The following is a 20,184-nucleotide window of genomic DNA, read 5'->3' on the forward strand; positions in this document are numbered from 1 at the left end:
ACATCTGCAAGGTTATGGGAAAATCTGTGCAAGTATCAAGCTGATAAGTCAATAATAGATGTTGATAATATATCCTATAAAATAGCTATAAACTATCCACATTCATAAAATGTAAAAAGTCCAGATGCCAGAAGACTTGATAGCTGCTGCAGCATCAGTGCTGTGGCTTTTTATCCAGCTGTTTGGAAATTGTGCAAATTAGGACAAATAGGTAGTAACTGTTGCAAAAAGCTTGGGGATAACTTTTGCCCAAAATGGGTTATTTAAAAAAATATATGCAATATTTTATTTCAATGAAAGAACAAGAACTCTGAAATGAGTTCACCCAGCAAGGATCTAGTCAGTCTGGTTCTAGAAACTTGACATTATGTGCTTTGAGCTGATGGCCAGGCTCCGATCTCACATAAGCAAAGAACATGGACTCATAAAGCAAAACCAGACTGTGAGAGCAAAACCAGACCCTTGGGCTACAAACACCCACAATGAGATTGCTTGTTCGGTGAGGGATGGGGGTATTTCCAACTTTCTACTGGACATCACAACCAAGATGCTCTGTTAGAATCGAAAACTCAACAGGCCCCACACAAAACTCAACAATTCCCTTCCTTCTCAAAGCCACTTCTTTTCCTCAATCTTGTATGTCAGTTACTGGTACCACCGACCACCAAGTCACCGAAGCTAAAAACCCTGATCAATTTTTACTCTGCTCTCCCTCCTTCACTCCAGCAACCAGCCCCATGCACATCCAGAAGCAAAAGAGACGGTAAGTACATCTAGAATCCAGACAGACAATGATGGTCAGGTTTGACCAGATAAAAATAGAAAACAGCTCTGCATGACAATAGGCATCATAAATAAAATAAAAATAGACCAAGTAAAATATTCCTTATAATACTGATTTCATATTCATAGTCCCAATCATTAATATTATGTGATTATTGATTTTTTTCTTACTTTACTCATTATTTCACAGATAGAATTATGACGCAGACTATTTAAAATGCCCCGTAAATCAATAAGAAAAAACACAAACAGAAATGGGAGAGCGTGCAAATATGAGTAGGCAGTTCACAGAAATAACACAGGTGACCCATATACTTCTCAGAAGAATATCAACCTAGTAATGATTAGGGAAATGCAGATTAAAATGATAAAATGATTTTCACCCATCAGGTTGGTTAAAAAATAAAAAAGGATAATATTTAGTTTTCATCAGGTGGTGGTAAAAGAGTGGGGTCTGAAGGCAAGCAGTACTTAAAATGTGTATACCTTTGACTCAGAAATTCTACTTTGGTGGCTATCCCTAAGAAATTCTTGCACATTTGCAGAGTCATACATACAGAGGTTTCACTGAAACACCTTCTTTGGTAGCAAAAGGGGGGAGGGATAACCTAAATGTACATCTGTTGGAAATAATTAAGCAAATTATAGTATACCTATACTAGAATACCAAAGAACAGATGAAAAGAATGAAACGTGTTTATAAATTCTAAATTGGAAAATCTCTACACATTGTTAAGCGAAAAAAGGTTGTTTCTGTAAAATTAAAACAAAGTAAAACTTAATTGTATCATATTTATAGAAATGTAATTGTATAGAGACAGGTCTAGAATGATCTGCACCTAACAATTAAGAGTGTAGGGTGAGGAGTGTCACAATGGGAGGGGGATGAAGGAGAATGACACTTTTGACTCTACATAATTCCCTATTTGAAGCTGTATAACAAGAATGAATGGCCATATTAATTATGTAACTTAAAACTATAATAATTTTAATTATTTAAAAAAATGGCTGAGACATTTTATCATCTCACTCTTGGACCAAAATATCTGATTTTATCTGATGAGCATGCACATGTTTGTATAATCTAAGGCAGTGTTCCTCAAAGTGAGGTTTATAAACTACCTCTATCAGAAACCCTTGCCATGCCTGAAAAATAATACAGATCCCCCAGGCCCCACTTCCAGTGGATTTAATTCAATAGATGTGGGATGGTCCTAGGAATTTGCATTTTAACAAACTCATGATCAGAGGTGGAGAACCACTGGAGTAGAGAATTAACTTTATTTGGGTTTCATTGCCCCTTGCATGGTTTTAAGTTCCCGGTTCTCTTTAAGGAGAATAGAAAATAAGGCTAGACTAACACAGGGTAGGAACAGAAGACCGTAATTTAGTAGCTCAATTTTCAAAAATGCTGCCCAGCCACCTGTTTGTGGAGGCAGGCGCTGACCTGCGTCTACCTGAAGTGGTTACTTGTATGCAAATCCACACCTGCCGGGTCTGCACCAACCCAGAGTAGGCAAAAGAATGTGCATTCTGTCTGCTCCCTATTTCCAGGGCTTGGGCTTCTGCTCCTAATTATGGCTGTACTTTTTTCTCCAAGGAGATTTCTCTCTGCTAGCCAATACAGATTCAGGAGAAAAAAACAAAACAGCCATCTGGGCTTTAGTATTATAGCACTTATATAACATTGTAGCCTGCTATTTGCCTGTGTCTTTCTCCCTCCAGGACATTGCTTATTAGCTCTGCATCTCCAGCAGCCAGCATAATTCCTACTGACCCATAGTAGGTGCTATGCTCTTGATATATTCTTTCCACCATGAGGTATTTTTTTTTTTCATAATCCAATCTAGAAATTACAGTCTGTGAAATGAAAACTGCCCAGTTTTTCTCTCTTCTGCTTTTCACCATTTAAAGCATCTATTTTTGTCTTTCTGACTTGGATAAATGCAATAAAGGTGATTTTTTTTAAATTTTTGTAAGGAAGGCTGGCTCTGAGCTAACATCCATTGCTAATCCTCCTCCTTTTGCTGAGGAAGATTGGCCCTGGGCTAACATCTGTGCCCATCTTTCCCTATTTTATGTGTGAGACGCCCCCACAGCATGGCTTGATAAGCAGTGCATAGGTCCATGCTCGGGCTCTGAACCTGCAAACCCCAGGCCGCCGAAGCAGAGGGCACAAACTTAACTACTATGCCACTGGGCCGACACCCGAAGGTGACTTTTTAATACACTAAATCTTCCAAATTATATTGATTTCTATTCTTTCAAGACATTTTACTTCCAATTCTTTTCACATTATTTATATACCTAAACCATAACATTTTGTTAAAATTCTTTATTATGTATTAGTTCAGGTGTCTATTTTCCTTTACTGGGTTGTCAGTTCTGTTAGGCCAGGCAATGGACCCAGTGCCTGGTCCACAGAAATTGTTCCTGAGAACTGTACAGGGTTTAGGAGTTTCTCAAATAATTTTAATTTCTATGCTTATTCCTGATATGGCAACAACTTTCCATTACAAAAAAGATCATTTAAAGTATGCAGCATATTTCTGGGGGGAAAAAATCAGTTAAATCTTTATATAAAAATAGAATCTCAAAGAAACCCTAAAAATAGTGGGATAGCTCCAATAGAAACCATATTTAGGAAATAAGTTCTACATTCATTCAAATGATACTTTCACTTCAGCTGATCATTTGTTTCTATGTCTAGAAAGTAAGCAAGTTGGACTAAGTGAATTTCAGTTTTCCTATCAGTCCTAAAATTCTGATTTTACCTAAAATTTGGTTTCTTCATGACAACAACTTAAGAAAAGTAACTCACACTTGCGCTCCGGTTTTTTGCTGTTCTTAACTTTCAATACATCATCTGCTCTTTTCTCTGGCCCTTTAACATTTGAAGACTGAGAGAGGAGAGAGAAAATCGGTTGTGCAAATATTGACACACTTTACAATGTCGCTGCCACCTGAAAGCTGATAACTCCCCTTTCACCAGCGCAGTTACTGCACTGTCCTGAGCTGAAGGCCGGGGGTGACGTCTCAGGCAGGGCTTGGTTTCATGGACAAGCAGTTCAGAGGCACCTTTGAGGTGACTTTTCCAGTAGGATAGCTGACTCAAATTTCAGTTTTTCTTTGCTTCTCGGTTTTGAGGTACCAGACGTGCTAAGGATAATACAACATATTGCTATCTTTATTTATTAGTCTCTGAGAATTAATCATCTTTAGCTGATACCAAGCTCTCCTTCTCTCCCCCAGTCACTGCATGATTGCTGTTGCACTAGAGAAGTCAAATAAAAAGATAAAAGATCATGGGCGCTCTCAAGCTTTTGCTCTCATCTGCCATCCAGGATTTCATCTATTTTCCAAGCCAGTCAATAATAATTTGCCTGAAATTCCATTTTAATGCTGTGAAGATCATTGCTTCTACCTCTGAAATGCCATTAAGTCAACCAGGACGTTGACACAACAGAAAAAACATATTTCAGTCCTTTATTAGTTGTAACTGACTTCTGCTATCATTTAGGAAAAAAGGGATATTTTATATATATATATATATATATATATATACACACACACATACACATATATATACACACACACATACACATATGGGTTTTTTTGGTCAAGTGAAGATTATATTTAGGTTGCAGCCTTCAAGGATATTAAAGTGCATTTCAGGCTATCTGTGGAAAAGGAGAAACCTCATCAGGATCTTGGTAACCTCGAGTTGCTAGAGTTTATTCCAGCTTCTCAATCACAACCTTCAATGTTTATCCCATACATCGAAATACTGAATTGAAATGCAGGCAAAGGCTTTTTGTGGATTCACACCAATCCTCCCTGTAGGTGAATAATTGAAGGGTAAGATAACCTTAGGTTCACTCAGTCGTGTGTCCAGAGGGAAGCCACTGATTCCCATTGGATTCACCTGGGCACTTAGAATACCGCACCCAGGCCAGACCTGCACAACCAAACCCTTCAGGAGTCACCCAGGACTGTATGTTCAATCAACTCCCCAGGCGATTCCAACTCAATTTGTTAGGGAAGCACTGACTCGGGCAGGGGTTGCCTAACTCTAGTGTGCTTACAAGTTAGCAGAAGCTCACTAAAATGCAGACCCTAAAGCTCCAACTCCAGGGATTCAGATTCAGTAGGACTGGCTTGGGGGCCAGGAATTTGCAATTTTAACGAGCTCTCAGGTGAAACTGCTGCTGATGGGCTAAAGAAACAGTTTGCTATATACTGGTATAGTAGTTAACCAGAATCTGGCCACTGATGGCGAATTCCTGAGCGGCCATCTGATTAATGCTGGTTACTAGAAGGGAATATTTCAGTAGCTGAGTGCAATATTCATAATTACTGAAAGAATCATGCAAAAAGCTATCTTTTTGATAGTGGAATATTAGTTTTAGATTTTATTACTGAAGATAGAGTAAGAGTATGAAGAAATAAGTATAAAAAGGTACAAATTACTACCTAGCATTTGTCACTTCTATGTATGTAAAACCCAGGGAAAACATGAGGGGCTCTTTGTTTTATTTTTCTCCCTCCTTCTCTCCCCCAGTCACTGCATGATCACTGTTTCACTAGAGAAATCAAATCAACAAAAAGGTACAATTAAGAATCTTCCCAATTCTTCCCCTGTCCCTCACCGCATATAACTAAAGTTGATCCTGCTGCACCCAGTTCTAAAATGCAACCACCTAGTCAGTGTCTTGCAAGGATTCCCAGTGCTCTCAGCGTCAGCCAGACGCCTTAGCATGGCTGAGGGACGGCTCGCGATCTGGTCCCTTCACACAGCTCTACCCACCATCTCTTGCCCTTGTTTAGTTCCAGGTCAAGTTGCCAAAAATCAATTCACCAGAAACAAATTTAACCTGAAAACTGATTGTCCCAAAGATGCCAAAAATGCTAATTTAAAAAAAAAATTGTTTTTTTAAAAAAAAATACTATAAAGTTTATGGCAGTTTATATTGTGGAAGGAATTTTTTAAACAGCTTCTGATGATTTCCACCATGTTTTAGTTGACTGGTTTTCATTTCATTGTTTTCATAGAAGCATTTAAGGAAATTCATAATTATGATTAATCAATTCATTCCCTTAACACTGTGGTACAGGGTGTGGACAGAAGTAAGTTTAACGCAGGTGTGTGGGGCGCTGTGGCAGGCAGGGGTCAGGGAAGGCATCTCTAAGATCCAGATAACAAGAGGTAGCCAGCCATGAAAAGATCTAGGGGAAGAGTCTTCCAAATGCTTTGGTAACAAAATTTAAGGTTTCTTTTAAAGCAATATTTATAGCATTTTATAAACTTTATAGCAAATCATGTTGCCTGCCCTAGCTGCCAGGGCCTAGTGAATTGAGTAGCTAGTATTTTCAGCTTTCCTAGTAGGAGGCAGGTTTGGTCTCAGAGAATTTCCCCATTGAAAGGGGATTCAGATGTGGGTTGCCAGAAAGAATGATAAATGTCATTGCTAGCACTTGGGTGGAATATTGAAAACAAAAATCTAAAACAATTTAAAACCATATATAAACAGTTTTCTGTTAGTTTCCAGTTAGTTTAATCTCACTGAAGTCATTTAATTTTATTTTTAGTGACCAGCGAAAGTTTCCATACTTTAGGTACTTAGGATTTATGATTTGGGGAGTTAGGACTTCTGAATTTCAAATTGCCTCAAGTGAAAAAAAAAACTAAATGGTGAGAAACCTCCTTAGCGGCTGTTGCAACCATTTATGGGAAATGGTTTGCCATAATATTTGGAGAAAGCTAGTTAAAAAGGTTTTTGATGAACTGAAAAATTGGCAAGTTGGCCGTTCAGTAAATTGGTAGTACTGAAAGCTGAGCTTTGGCAAAACCCACAAGTTACTTTCTTTTCTGTGCCACAGTCGTGCTGCTTTTTTTTCGGTAAAAAAAACAATCTCTGACACCCGCCTGACCTCGGCACATGAATTTCTCTCCATCCAAGTCTGCAGACCACACGCCTCCTCCCCTACCCCCTCTCGGTAGTCGGGGCTCCTGCAGTGTCACACATTCCCTACCTTCCAGGCCAAGTGAGTTCCCTTTTCCTCCTTATGTGGTTGCTGGGGGCAAACGTAATAATCCCAACCATCTGAGCTTAAGAAAATAATTATTTCTTTTAACTAAAAAGACCACGAGTAAACAGGGATATCATACTTGTCAAGCAGTGGGGGAGATCAGCTTGTGGTGGTCTCCAACAGGCTGTCCAGGTCTCCCAGAGCCCCTGTCTCCGGGGTCTGCAGAGCCTTGGTGGTCCGCAGCCTGGCTGCCACACCTAGCCCGAGAAGGCTCTCAGAGGCTGGGGCTCTGATGCTGCAGAAGCCACACCCAGAGCTTCCCACGGGTTTCTTAGGCAGATAGATAGTCTTAGCTTTCAACCACGTGATATGAATGTTCCTCCAATGGCCAGCCGGCAAGGAGCTAGTGCAATCAGCTATTGGCTAGGAAGCAGGCAGCAGACTGGCTAGGATTGGCTGTTGCTAGTGCTGCCCTGATGGCCCAGCCGCAGGCGTAGGATTGAGATTAGAACATTGAATCCCAAATAATAGGTGCTCTAGTCACCCTGTGCTCCGGTAATTGTCTTTAAGTGTTATTTGTGATGCAATAGCACTATTGAAGAGGGCATAGTTTGTCCTTACAGGAAAAAAGAGATTCATATATATGAAAGAATTTACAGTCATATATAGGTATATACATACAACATGTACACATGTATAACTGTGTGTATGATATATGTAAAATTGTTTGTTGTATGGTGGTCTCTCCATAGACTGTAAGCTTCTTAAGTCACATCTATTTTTCTTTTAATTTTTATATACTTAAGGCCTAAGAGTGTCTGACACACTGTAGATGCTCAGTAAATATTTAGTGAATAATTAAACATTCACCCCAAACAACCTCAAGATTCAGTGCAAAGTTCAATGTATCATTCAATCCATGTAGTAGAGAACCACTTTAAAAATTATGATGTTTTTTGTGAGATGCTGCATGTTATCAGATGAAAGTTATCAACCACCCACACACTGCCAATTATAAAAATTGTTCTAAAAATAAATTACATATTTATTTTTACATAAAATGCAGGCAGATGTACACTATAATAATGCTACCAGTGTTAAACCAAGTCACTTGAAATGCTTTGATTCTTTCTCTAATGGTCTAGATTGGTTTAAAATATTAAAAAATCAAATCTGGGGCCCGCCCGGTGGCATCGAGGTCAGGTGTGCATACTCTGCTTTGAGGGCCTGGGGTTCACAGGTTCGGATCCCAGGCACGGACATACGCACAGTTTCTCAAGCTATGCTGTGGCGGTGTCCCATATAAAGTAGAGGAAGATGGGCACAGATCTTCCCACTGGCCCAGGGCCAATCTTCCTCAGCACAAAAGAGGAGGATTGGCAACAGATGTTAGTTCACAGCTAATCTTCCTCAAAAAAAAAAAAATTCAAATCCTAAGACTTTTACTCATACCTCTGCACACAGTTCCTAAAACATTGTGAAGCTCAATAAATATTTGTTGAAAGTATAAAATAGCCTTGTTTAACGCTTAGGCAAATCAAGCAGCTTGAGGGTGTCTGAATTTGGCTTTTGGAGGGATGGAAGAAATAATCTTCTTTTCCATGTGCCTCACTATTCAGAATCAAGATACGAACATCCTTCTACTTTCTTTTTTGCATTTAGTTTTCTGTTGCTGTGTAATGAAAAACTAAGTTTAGCAGCTTAAAACAATATATTCATTAGCTCATAGTTCTGTAGGTCAGCAGTCCTTCACAGCATGAGCGGATTCTCTGGGCAGGGTGTCACAAGACTGAAATCAAGGTATTGTCTGGACTGAGTTTCATCTGGAGACCAGGGGGAAATCCACTTCCAAGCTCCTTCTTGTTGTTGGCAGAATTCAGTTCCTTGCACTTGCAGGATGCAGGTTCCCATTTGTTTGCTTGCTGTCAGCTGAAGGCTGCTGTCAGCTTCTAGTGGCCACCCACATTCCTCGCCATGTGGCTCCCTCCATCTTCAGGCCAGCAATGGCGTGTCCAGTCCTTCTGGTGCTTCTAATTGCTGGCTTCCTCTCTCTGATTGCTAGACCCAGATTTAAAGGGTTTATGTGTTAAGGTCAAGCCCACCTGGATAATCTCTCTCTCTTAAGGTCAGCTGATTTGGGAACTTAATTACACCTGCAAAATCCCTTTTGCCATATTAACGTAACATAATCATGGAAGCGATATCTCATTATATTCAGATTCTGCCCACACTGGAGGGGAGGATATTATACAAGGGCAAAGGTCATTGGGGATCATCTTAGAATTCTACCTGTGCCATTTCCTTACTCCACGGCTGTGGCTTGAGCTCAGGCGTTGTCAGTCATTGTGTGTGTGTCTGTGTGATGTAAAAGAGAGAGAACATGTGTGGTATGTGAGGTTGGATTATTCTGACCTCCGAGGTCGGTTGGCCCATGAAACAAGGATTATCTGCAATAGCATCATTTAAAAATATGAATATACTTTGTTGTCTGGTCTCTTGGACAGCTTCTGTTCCTTCTTTACCCATTACCCTTTCTTTCCTACTTTAAAATGCTTGGTGGTCAGCAAGCCTTTCACTTTTCCCTTGGCTGCTGTCTTCACATGAGAAGACAATCCCACAAACTTCTTCAGGTGGAAATGGCTGGGCCTAAAGATGGGAGGCCCAAAAACATGAGCATCATTTCTCCTTGTGGTAATCAGTAGGAAGCTGTGGTGCATAGGGGACGTTTCTTAATTAGTTTCCATGGAATTAAAGTTAAGTGATAACTCAAGATCTGCACAAGGGTTTTGACTGCAAATATTTTCCCTGAGATATTGTAGTCCTATCAGCCTATTTAGGTCGAAAACTACCATTAGAGAAAGTGGTGGAAGATGAGTCATCTGGAGGTGTGGAATGACATGTAATCTTTTGAGTAGAGACTGTGTGTTGGTGGTGTGGGTTAGAATCTCAACATAGTAAAACAGAGAACCTTATTCTAGCCCTGATATTCTTCACCTGGGTCCATGGACCTTCACGGTTCACAGGTGGACTTCAAGGAAGGCAAGGAACCTTTTGAAACTGAATGTTAATCATGAGTTTGTATGTTCCTGTCTCTGGAGAGGGGCTGATGATATCACTAGATTCACTCATGAGTCCAGTTAACCAAAATGATTAAAAACCATGAGGCTATTCAAAGACCGTCATGATCAAGAAAATTGATGCCCACAGGGGTGAAATGGCTTTCCCAAAATCACAGAACTGATTTGTTTGTCGCGCCACAGAGATTAGGTTCCTAGACTCCTGATGCACATTCTGAACACCCAGCCCTGTTCCTGCATTTTATCCTTAGAGAGACCTTTAAGGCCAAACATATGTGACTCATACATTAACTAAACCAGTATTACACTGTTCCTTTGGAAGTAGTTCTTTAGATACATGGTATCCTTAAAAAAAAAAAAGTGAGCTAAAAATGGGGAAAAGGTATGCTGAGTTGGGACATACATATATATTGCCTTGTACATAATAAAAGTTTAAGAAATAGCTGTTGAATAAATGAGTGGTATGGAATGTTCTACTTATGAAACAAAAGTATATGGAAACCTGCTTTTTGATTAGTACCTGTTATTTACTGCTGGAATTGCTATACAAATTATAAGTTAAAGGCAGGAGAAGATGCTCAAGGAATAATAATGAAAAATATATTAATAATGATGATGATAATGAGTATTTGAGTGATTATAATGTACCAGGCACAACTGTGCTAAATGATTTACCTAAATTTTCTCATTTAATTGAATCCTCGCCACCATTCCGTGATTTTAGATGTTATCACCATATCTACAGATGAGGAAATTGAGGTGCAGAGAGGTCAGTTAGCTTGCTGAAGGTCAGGGTTAATAAATGGCTCAGCAGGATTTCAAACCCAGATGGTCCGACAAAAGTGTTTGCTCTAATCTCTAAGCACAAAGTCCATTCCCGATACATTGGAATAAGCAAGTTTTTAAGAGTTGAATAATAAAAACAGTATTAATTGTCTTTAAGGTAGCTTTATTGAGCACCCCCATCCCAAATACACACATACAAATTTATCTTTAGGATTTACCTCAACGTGAGCTGTACATTTTTCTTTTGTTGACAGTTTTCTTTTGAGTCCAGGACCAACTGAATTAACGGGAAAGAAATATTTTTACCAAAGCCTGTTAATGTAAAAAACAACTACAGGGATAAACCCCTAGAGACATCAGGAAAGTCAAATGTAAGAACTTGGGGTTAAAGGCAGTGGAAGTGGGGTCTTTTTAAGCTGAACTAAATGTCTACTCTTAATTTGGTGCAAGAAATCTAGGTTCTCCACTTGAATGACATGAGGATTTCCATTTGTTCTTGGTGCTTATGCTTAGTTAATCCATAGATTAAAAAAACAACGAACTTTTTATTGACATATACTTGAATAAACAGCACAACCTATGAGGTTTTTAAAACTTTAACTCAACAACTTTCAGAGCGACTGAATTTGGGTCCTGGGAGAGATGTTTGACAGACAGTGATGGCAGAGGGGCTCCAAGAGGGACCTAGTTGTTTGGTGTGGCTTCACACTTGTGTCCCAGTAACAGGAACCAACAGCAGGGCCAACCTGTTCCAGCCAGTTCGTATTCAAAAGTATCACGAGGAAAACTGGGGTGAGCCAGCTGTTCTGGTGAATTTATGCAACACTGCTAGGAGACCTGGTGTCCCCTCACCACTGTGGGAGGCTTTAAAATACCAACGACAGCTGCCTGAATGTTCCCAAGATGTGAAAATAGCTGTGGAAAATGGCCATGATTTACTGGGGGTGATTGGGAATGCCAAACCAAGCTTGGCTATCGCATAGGGAGAGGGACGGTCACTGCCTGGGGAGGGGGGGCGGATGGCCTCAGTTCTCACCTGGCCTCTGCTTTAACAAAATGTGTTCTTGGGCAAGTACTTGACTGTCCTGTCCCCATCTCTCCCCTGACCCAAAGTGAAGGGGTTGGATAGGCTCGGTGATTTCAAAGTGGAGTTGGAGGGAATGAGGATTGTCCTTCTTCCTCCCCTCTACTCCAAGTTATCAGAACCTTTGGAAGAAGGGAGAGTAGTTTAAATAAAATATAGTCAATAGTTAAGTAAGCTTTTAGGCCTTATGGCTTCTTTGGGTCTTCATTTTCCTTTTGAAGACTCCTGTGTACATGTAAAAATATTAAATAAAATCCATACGCATTTCTCCTGATAATCTGCGTTATGTCAGTTTAATTCTCAGGCCCAGCCACAGACCTAGGAAGGTGGAAAGAACGGTTTGCTCCCCTACACTTTCCTCTTCCTGAGGTCCTGTAAGACTAAGCCCTCCATGTCCTGTCTGGATTTCTCCCTGTGCACTGGGCTGAATAGTGTTCCCTCAAAATTCATGTCCATCTAGAATCTCAGGACGCGACCTTATTTGGAAATTGGGTCTTTGCCTATATAATTAATTAAGATGAGGTCATACTAGATTAGAATGGGCCCTCAAACCAGTGACTGTTGTCCTTCTAAGAAGAGACAAGGACATACAGAGACACAGATGGGCACAGAAGAAGCCCATATGAAGACGGAGGCAGAGCTTGGAGTTCAACTGCTACAAACCAAGGAATGCCAAGGATTGCCAGCAACCACCAGAGGCTGGAGGAGGTGATGAAGGATTCTGCCTTTGAGCCTTTCAAGGGATTAATGCCCCGCCAACACCTTGATTTTAGACTCTTAGCCTCCAGAACTGTGAGAAAATAAATTTCTGTCATTTTAAGTCACCTAGTTTGTGGTACTTTGCTATGACAGCCCTAGGAAACATACAGATTTTGGTACCAGGAGTAATTCCTTTATAGCTTCGTGTACATTATTACCATTCCTTGCATCTTCCATTTCCCCTTCTTGAGCTCTTTCATTTTTCTATCTTCATTCATGCTTAACCTATTCTGATTTAAAAAATTATTTTTAAATTCTCAATTTTGGCTTGTCCTGATAGCCCTTGAATAAACTATTTCTGTTTCCCATCACTAAACATCTTCTTTTCTTTGTAACATTAAATTCTTAAATATGCTCAAAAGTCCTTAATAACTACCGCCTATCTCATCAAGTTCTAACTCTTGTGGCTGGTTGTTTCAGGCTTTTCTTAACTTGATTTCTCTCAGCTTATCAGACTTCTCCACGTGTTGCCTCCACTCTAACCAGGCGATCCTACCTCTAAGTCTTTGCTCATGTTCTTTCCCTGTCTTTTATTGCTGGAATGCCTGGAAGCCCGCTGCAGCCCCTTTCTTTCCTTCCCCCTGTCTCTATCAAGCCTACTCAACTTTGAAGACCAAACTCAAGGGCTCCTCCTCTGTGAAGATTTTTCTGTCTTCCTCTGAACACATTTGTTTCTTTATTTTCTGAACTCCTTTTGTAATTTTAATCACCACCACACTTATGTATGTTGCTATTCACTAATGATTTTGTGACTTTTAGCCTGTCTTGATTTGAAGCTGTTTAATACCAAAGCCTATGCCTTTATACCTTTATGCCTTTACATTCTTTCTATCCCCATGCAGTGCTGAGCATAATGATGAGAACACATTAAGATTTAGATAAATTCACATTCATGAATTATAGGAAAGTCATGGGATATTCAGCAAACATAGCCAGGGATTTCTGTCAGGAGAGAATGTGCTTAATCTACTAAAATTCACTGAGGGGGTCAATAAGCATGCGGACATAATTTCTTTAACCTTTCAAAAAGCCTTGACAAAGTTCCACACCAGAGGTTATTTACAAATAAAAATGAGTCATGATGAGATTGTGGGGAGTGTTTTGTCATGGCTAGTGAACTGGCTTGGGGATCGGAAACAGCCTGAACCAACTCTTCTAGTAACAAATTCCATATGTTTACAACCTTCCATCCAAAGAAAATGGGCCCTTCTCTGAGTGGGGAGGTGATATGAGAGGGACCCCAAAATGGTACACAGCTTGGTTTTATTTAGCATATTTTGGAAGAGAAAGTTTACAATGAAATTTTTCTCAAAAGTAGACTGTCAAGTTAAAAGAGGGAAAACTCAAGACGACTTTGGGAGGATACATGTCGTCAGAGAAGTGACTGATGAGACTGAATGCTGGCAACGATGAGGAAAAGCATTAGAGAAAAAGCAACATAAGCTGGTTTTAGGAGGTGATGGGTTCTGAGTTATCTGTTACCACCAAGCAAGGAACCAAGACACTGGATTCCTTGGACAGGCCAATAATTTGGCACCTCCTCAAACAGTGCTGTTAAAATATTTGACATTGATTTCCTTTTTTTTTTTTTTTGGTGAGGAAGATCAGCCCTGAGCTAACATCCGTGCTAATCCTCCTCTTTTTGCTGAGGAAGACCGGCTTTGAGCTAACATCTATTGACAATCCTCCTCCTTTTTTTTTTTTTTGCCCCCAAAGCCCCAGTAGACAGCTGTATGTCATAGTTGCACATCCTTCTAGTTGCTGTATGTGGGACGCTGCCTCAGCATGGCCGGAGAAGCCGGCGTCGGTGCGCGCCCGGGATCCGAACCCGGGCCGCCAGTAGCGGAGCACGTGCACTTAACCGCTAAGCCACAGGGCCAGCCCCGCTGTTAAAATATTTTATCAATGTTTATTTAGAAGAAAGGCCAAGGGCTGCTCCTGGGAGAAGAGCTGAGAAAGTAGCAGCTCTTAACTTTTTTTCTGTTGTCCTGAGAAATTCAGTTCAACCTCCAAGTTGCATATCCACTCAGGGAGACAGAACAACAGCTCTGCAGTTGACTGAATCCACCCTCCATATGACTGTCTACCACTGCGCTGACATGAGCCTTGGACTCTCATCTCCTCACTCCAAGAAATATTGGCATTCCAAGTGTACTCCTATTTGATGAGGAGGGAATTTTAATATAAACACAGTTGCCTTGTTGCTGAACATTAGTCTTAGGAGGAAAGGAGAATGTACAAGCAACCTGGAAGACATGGATGGTCAGGAAGAGAGGGCTTTATTGCTGGAGTATGATTCCCATTTTAAGAAAAAAATGGTGCCTAGAACCATCATGAGCAAGTGTGCTAAGACTAGTACAGGGTGCCTGGAACCACCAGACCCTATGCAAACATTGCCAGGGCCTGGCAAGACAGGGACAGCAGTGGGATTGGCTGTTGCAGCCTTTGAAGTTGTGTATTTTACAGCTGCATATTTCAAGTCTAGAAAATTCTGCAATAAGTAATCACAGAAAATGTGAAGACTTCAACCCCTAGCCTTTCATCTTCCTATAAAAAAGAATTTAAACAGAAAATGAGTAGGCGTGAAGCTAGTCTTATATCAGGTGTAAGCCCATCTGCTGGTAAAGCCGAGATTAGAACAGTTCACGGGAAAAATCATGATTTCAAATTAAACAGATAACAGTGACTCTCCTATTTAGCAACCCAAATACATAAAGTAGAAGTCATGCTAGATTGAACACCAAACAGTGATGTGTAAGGACTATCTTGAAAGGAGAAAGCAGAACTTTTCTTTCTTTCTTTTTAATTAAAAAAAATCCTGCTCAATGATCACAGCCATTTCTTCTTAGGCAATTTAACAACATATTATTAGTATAAAAAAAAGAAGTGCAGGAAGGAAGAAGTCAAATCTATGGTGGTGAGCCCAGATGAGGAATTTGCCCTTGGCTGGGCTCTAGTGGTAGAGGGAAGTTGAATTAGGGATTCAGGGAAATTGGGGACCAGAGCAAGAAACAGGTGGCTGCAGGAGGGCAGTAATGACTTGACTTTCAGGGTGGCATCAGATAGGACTTTTTTTCTCCCAAGGGCCATGAGAAGATATTTTAGGAAGGGAAAAAACATTATAAAGAATAATTAATCTTTCTAGTTGAAAAGGATTCTGTTAGGAGTCCATAAATTCCTGAAAGTAAAAGCTATACGGTGACTTCTTCAATACAAGGACAATTTAAATTTACAGAGTAACTACAATGTGGTAGTCAATGAGCTGTGTCCTGGGGACACCCTACTGGACAAGGCTCTGCCTTGGCTATCATGGAACTGACTGTGGAACCTATCTGTAAGGGGGCATAAGTAGGAACATGCATACTTGAAGCCTTCAGGGGGCTCCTCTACCTTCCTCATCATTGGCTTCTCTCTCTCCCTTCCTTCCTCCAATGCTGGCTTAGTCAGTCTTCTGTTATAGTGCAAGTCACATTGCATTCCGGCTGGCTGTTTTCCTGGGAGCTTCTTGAAATTGTGGATTATATTTTGCTTAATATATATTCATTGGCTAGTTAACTAAATAATTGAATGAAAGCATCTGCCCCAAGGGGATTTGAGACACCGTACAGAAGTACCTAAGAGTAATAGTGTAAAACTAAATAAATGCACGAACAAATAAGGGGTGAGATTCGGGCAAAAGGAAAACAGGTTAGGAAAAGTAAGATATATCCAGGAATAATTAGAAACACTTAAATCGGATTTTGAAGGGTGGATGGAGGTTTTCCAGGGAGAGAAGTGAGGTTCAGAGAATACTCAGCTGAGAGTTCTGGTATGAGACATGTTGGGAAAATGGTGATGCTAGAACCTGGGATGGGAGAGGGTGTGATGCGGTGATGTGATGGGCTGGGGATGCGGGTAGGAGCTATATTACGGAAGGCTGTGTGGAATATACAGTGGGGTAGGATTAGATCTTGTGGGAAACTGGGAGCCAAATAGTGTCGTGATTAGATCAATATTTTAGAAACATCTCTCCAGCAACAGCTGCAGGAGGGATTGGAGCATAAACTGTGGAGCTGGTCAGGCCCTTCTTTAGTTTCAACTCTCCTCAAAACTCGCACCGTTTTCCCTGTGGAACTCAGAAGATGACGTCAGATCTTCTTATTTTCTTATTTCAGAGCGAAAAAGATATACCATTTGGTGGAAACTCTTGAATACTTACCTGTTCCCTCAATCAACAGGAACTAAACCACAACCACCCTCACCTCCATCACTCCTAGTCAATGGAAGAAGTAGCCCTTCTCCTGCCTAAGGCTCATTAGTCCACAGTATTTGGTTAGGCATTTAGCTTCCTCTCTTTTGTATCTTTTGTCCTTTTTCTGTCCTGGCTCCTTCTGCTTAGCCAATAAAGCGTGCCCTTCTTCAGACCCTAGATGCCTCTGTAGTCATTTCTCTCTCTCCCCTTTCTTCTATGGTTAAGTTGCTGTAGCTTTTTAGTCTTCTGTTCTAACTCACTCATCAAAATATTTCAATCTGCATTTTATCCCAAATTCCTCTTGCCAAGATTCCAATGACCTCCAACTGGCTAAGTCTAAAGAATACTTCCATTCTTACCTCATTTGACATTACCATGACATTTAAACCAGCTGACTTCTCCCTTTTTTAAACTCTCTCTCCTTTCATTTCCCCTTTCTTTTTCCTTCCATATAGAAAATATTATTATTATAACTCTGGCTTTTTGCATGCTTAGAATCTTATGCTTTTCTCTCAAATGTTCAAGTTTCCCAGAAATACTTATCTGGACCCAAGAAAAGAGATGGGTTACAGGGACATATTCGGGCATCATTAGCACATGGATCCACATGAAATCACTATAGAGATTATGTACAGTCAGAAAAGAACAAGAATAATGATAGAATCCTAAGGAATATCAATATTTGTGAAGTTGGGAAGAGAAACCAGGGAAGACAAAGAAAGTGTAGTCAGAAGAGCAGATAGACAAAGACTATAGAAATATTGGAAAAGCCATAGAAGGGTTTTAAGAGGGAAATGGCCTATGTCCAAAAGGAAGGTCAAATAGGATAATATAGAGAGTCCACTAGTTGTGACAAGAGTCCAGTGTGGCCTTTGAGGGGACAATTTCAGTAATGAAAAGAGAAGCCCACATATGTGGCTTATCGAAAGAAATGGAGACATCTAATTTATACTTCATTTTCAAGAAGCTTGGACTTGAAATGAGAGTAGAGAAGAGAATAATTTGAGAAGGAACAAGGTCTTTTAGGATGGTAGAGATCTAAACACACTTAAAAGCTTTAGGCAATCTTTGAAACTGGTAAGACATAACCTTATAACAAATGCAATGAAGTGTTAGTTTATACAGAGGTTAGTGAGAAATATAGTCTTCATAAATAGATATTCATTAAAGAATCATTTAAGTGGATTGAATTGTTAACATTTTATAGGACTTGTCAAGAATATGATGTGTTGGCTTATAAGAATATTTTTTGAGAGTCAGGAGGCTTTTTGTGTGCAAATTATCAATGGGAGTTGCCATCATAAAATATAAAACAACTTGGTAAGTGTTGATGTAGTAGAAAGGGCCATGCAATTGGACTCTGGAGGCCTGGATCTGTTGCTAACCAACAATTTAACCTCCTCAGGTCCCCATTTCCTCATATCAAGTTGAGCGGATTAACCAAGATGATCTAGTCTCCATAGGCATTGTCAAGGGCTCTTTTCTGCTCCAAAAATCTTGGTTGTTTTTCAAACTACATTTCTCTGATTCCAAGGTCTATGGACATATTCTCCTGGGTCTGTGAGTTCCCAATGAAAAACTCTAAATTTTATATTTTCATTTTGATGACCAAAGAATAGAAGCACATTTTTGATCATTTGGTTGAGGAACTCATGTCTGCAGATGTTAGCACCTGCATGTGTTTCTGTATTTGCAAATGTACATCTAGGTGGGATTTTTGACCCCTAAAGGGATTGCAAGTAACTTTTAAAATGTTGGGAAGCTTCTTTAACTACCTGTGATGGTTTGTTCTGTTCTCAAGTGGATAACCAACGTCCCGTGTCCACCACTGAATTCATGTTGAAATACTTCATCTGAGTTAATGACAACACTTCACTTTTATAGCAATAATTTTCAATTAAAAGACATTTTCATGAAGTAAAAGTTTCATTTGTAAGTGATATAATGCACTGATAATTTGATGGGACACCACGGAAATGATATATTTCAGCAGAGTAACCTAGAAGTCCGATGGGAAGGAAGAGAGGTAAATTCAACCCCTAAATGATATGTTCCAGCCAAGTGAAGGTCAAAAAACATCACAAGGTTAAAGGCTTTGCAGAAATTTGGGTGGAAAAATATGTTGGGAGAATGGGATCATCCCATCACAAACAATACTATAGGTGTGCAGAACTTAAAGGAACCTTTGCCATTGCAGATAGTATGCTTTTCATATCAAGTGAGAGGATTTCATTCCAAGAAAGCAACTTCCCTGTGTACATTAAATTACTTTATTTGAATTTTATGCATTTTTGATTTATACCTAATTTATAATTTTATTTTGATTTGATAGTTGTATAAGAGCCATAGATATAAGGAGTTTATACCTGGATTTATGCTTGTAGATATCTAAGTAATATTTCCATTAAATAATTTAGGTTAACATGTTTATCTCACTAATTGTTTTCCCTTAAAAGATGTCTATACCTAAGGTTTGGAAACCTGGTCTTGATTGTACATCTCTATATATTTCTCTAAATTCCCCTGAGCAAATTGTGGGGAAGCAGACAGTATTGGCAGCTAAGGGATGCTGATGGCGTAAAGCCTGACAACAATGGGGACTGCACGGGCAGAGTTTCTCCACAGCCAGACTCATACCCTCACAGTAGGGAAAAGTCACAGGGAAAGGTAGCATTAGCTCTCAAAACCAATTTGTGAAACTGTTTGGAGGAAGCCAAATGAATGGGGGCATGTTAGCGAGGCTGCAGAGCAAGGAGAAAAAGTGATTGCACAAATGCAATGTCGGTTTGTATATGTTCAAGGACTTGGGTATCAAAAAGTAAACATGAGTCAGAAAACCAAAAGTGGTTTTTAAAAGGCCAGTTTAAGCTGGAGCACAAATAAATGAAGCAGCCAGGATGACATCTCCTAACACATTAGTGACCATCAGACCCTTCCGTGAAGACTATGTTCAGTTAGCAACTCCACGATTCAGGGAGGAGGGAAAGTGAAGCTTGATGAAGATGGTAGAAAATGGCATCAAATAAGAACATGAAAAGGGCTTAAAGAATCCAAGATTATTTTGCTTGGAGAGGTAAGATGAGAGATAAGGAGTTATTTATATTGACTACTCTGCAAAGGGAGATTATATGAAATTGGTGACCAGCAGTTCTCTATCTTGTGTAATAGAAAAAATAAAAGTAGGACACCATTCAAACTATTGGGATTTAGATTGATCACATTTAAGAGAAATGACTTTAAAGGGAGCTTGTGGAGAACTCAGTGGATTCCTGATAGAACGTGTGGAGACTGTCTCCAGGAGGGCTTGTCAATCAGTGTAGTGAGGTCCGCTTCTGCCAGAATGATCTCACAGTCTGTTGGCCATTTCTGTGCACTTCTGAGAGGAAAAGGCGAAGTGACTGAAATCCAGCAGGAGTGGAAACAGATAGGACCCG

Source organism: Diceros bicornis, chromosome 20, assembly GCF_020826845.1.
Source record: "Diceros bicornis minor isolate mBicDic1 chromosome 20, mDicBic1.mat.cur, whole genome shotgun sequence".
NCBI lineage: Eukaryota > Metazoa > Chordata > Mammalia > Perissodactyla > Rhinocerotidae > Diceros > Diceros bicornis.